Raw genomic sequence first — 2,098 nt, forward strand, 5'->3', positions numbered from 1 at the left:
CACATACCCATCATTTATATTACAGTGATGGCGAACCTTTTGAGCTCGGCGTGTCAGCATTTTGAAAAACCCTAACTTAACTCTGGTGCCGTGTCACATATAGAAATTTTTTGATATTTGCAACCATAGTAAAACAAAGACTTATATTTTTGATATTTATTTTATATATTTAAATGCCATTTAACAATGAAAAATCAACCAAAAAAATGAGTTCGGGTGTCACCTCTGACACGCGTCATAGATTCGCCATCACTGATCTATAACATGCCTGTCAGTATCTATGGAATTTCATAATCTTATTAAAAACAAAATATGTTCAGAAAACCCAACACTATTGGAAGTATGAAATAGTTTAAAATTATATAAATTTATTATATTTATTATCTCCTGGAGCTGTGCTATGTAATATGGTGGTCATTAACCAGATGAAGTTTCAAATGTTCTTGAGCACTTAAAATGTGGTTAGTCCAAATTTAGATAGTATAAAATATACACTGAATATTAAATATTAAATATGTATAATATTTATGTATAATAAATATGTGTTACATAAACATATTTATAAAATATGTCCATAATTGCATGTTGGTTACATATTGAATGATACTATTTTAGATACATTAGGTTAAATATAATATACAATTAAAATTAACATATCTCTTTTTAGCTTTTTAAATGTAATTACTAAAAGGTTTAAAATTATATCTGAGGCTTTCATTGAGTATCTGTTGGACAGCACTAGTCTTGAGCATCTTCCAATACTTTCTTCCTGGAGGCTATTATCGGTAGGTTGAGAAACCTACCACCACAGGAGTGGTAACCAGTAAATGTAAATTGGGTATCAGATATTTCAATGAGATTTAAAAATCATTTTGCTAACCCCAAAATAAGATTTTTTTCTTTAAAGAATCTAATAAAAAAATAGAGAAATAAAATGTCCAAGTTCTATTGTTTCTTTAAATTAAATTTTATTTATTCTAAATAGAAGATTTTGTATGTGTGCCAAGCAAGATGTGGTGTTAGTAGGGAAATCGATAGTCAAAAATAGCAGAATCAACAAGAAAATACTGCCCATGAGAGATATAGTAACTGTACGTGGGATAAAACTTTACTCAAGGAGCCCTGCGGATGGCAGGTGCGGTCTCCCGCGCAGTGGGCGCGCACCGTGTGCCGCAGCTGTCCCAGGCGCAGGGCATCACCCTGCGTGGAAGCGCCGACATTGTGGCCGAGTTCTTCTCATTTGGCATCGATAGGATTTTTTTATCAGCGTGGCATTTATCCATCTGGAACCTTCACTGGAGTGCAGAAATATGGACTCACCTTGCTTGTAACCACTGATCCCGAGCTCACGAAACACCTAACCAATGTGGTGGAACAACTGAAAGATTGGTTGTACAAGTGCTCAGTGCAGAAGCTGGTGGCGGTCATCTTGAATACTGAAAGTGGGGAGGTCCTTGAAAGGTGGCAGTTTGACACTGAGTGTGACAAGATGGCCAGAGATGACAGTGCACCCAGAGAAGAGTCTCAGAAAGCCATTCAAGACGAGATCCGCTGGGTGATCAGAAAGATCACAGCTACAGGGAAGTTTCCTAAAATGTGGAAATGGTAAAGGAAAAGTACTGAGAGTATCCTGCAATACTTCTCTAACGTTTGGTGTCGTTCCTTTCACCGTTCTCGCGTTCTACACGTTCCTGTGTACATAATTAAGACCAGAGCTGTGATAGTGTCTGCTCTCCTGGGCGACTCCTTCACTCACCAAACAGCTCCCGACTCCTGCACAGCATTGAGCCAGGGCAGCCGCACCCCGGCAGCACGCTCGCGTTCCACGGCTTGCACTCAATAGGTCCCATTGAGGAGACACTGTCAGCAAATATTATATAATGGTTTTTTGGTTATAAAAACAAAACTTGAATTTTTCATAAGATAACGAAAAAGGAGTGCAGTATTTTCTGCACTAAAATAAATTTCCATCATACCTCAACATAATAAAAGCCATATATGACAAACCCACAGCCAACATCATACTCAATGGACAAAAACTAACACCATTTCCCCTAAAAACAGGAACAAGACAGGGATGCCCACTCTCACCACTCCT

The 2,098-nt window shown here is 37.8% G+C and overlaps 1 pseudogene; it reads left to right on the top strand.

Annotated features, from left to right (window-relative positions):
- The first annotated feature begins 1,128 nt into the window (after positions 1-1,128).
- LOC102239578 overlaps positions 1,129-2,098 on the top strand; it is a 3,211-nt pseudogene continuing 2,241 nt past the window's right edge.

The sequence above is a fragment of the Myotis brandtii genome, unplaced genomic scaffold (assembly GCF_000412655.1).
Source record: "Myotis brandtii unplaced genomic scaffold, ASM41265v1 scaffold77, whole genome shotgun sequence".
NCBI lineage: Eukaryota > Metazoa > Chordata > Mammalia > Chiroptera > Vespertilionidae > Myotis > Myotis brandtii.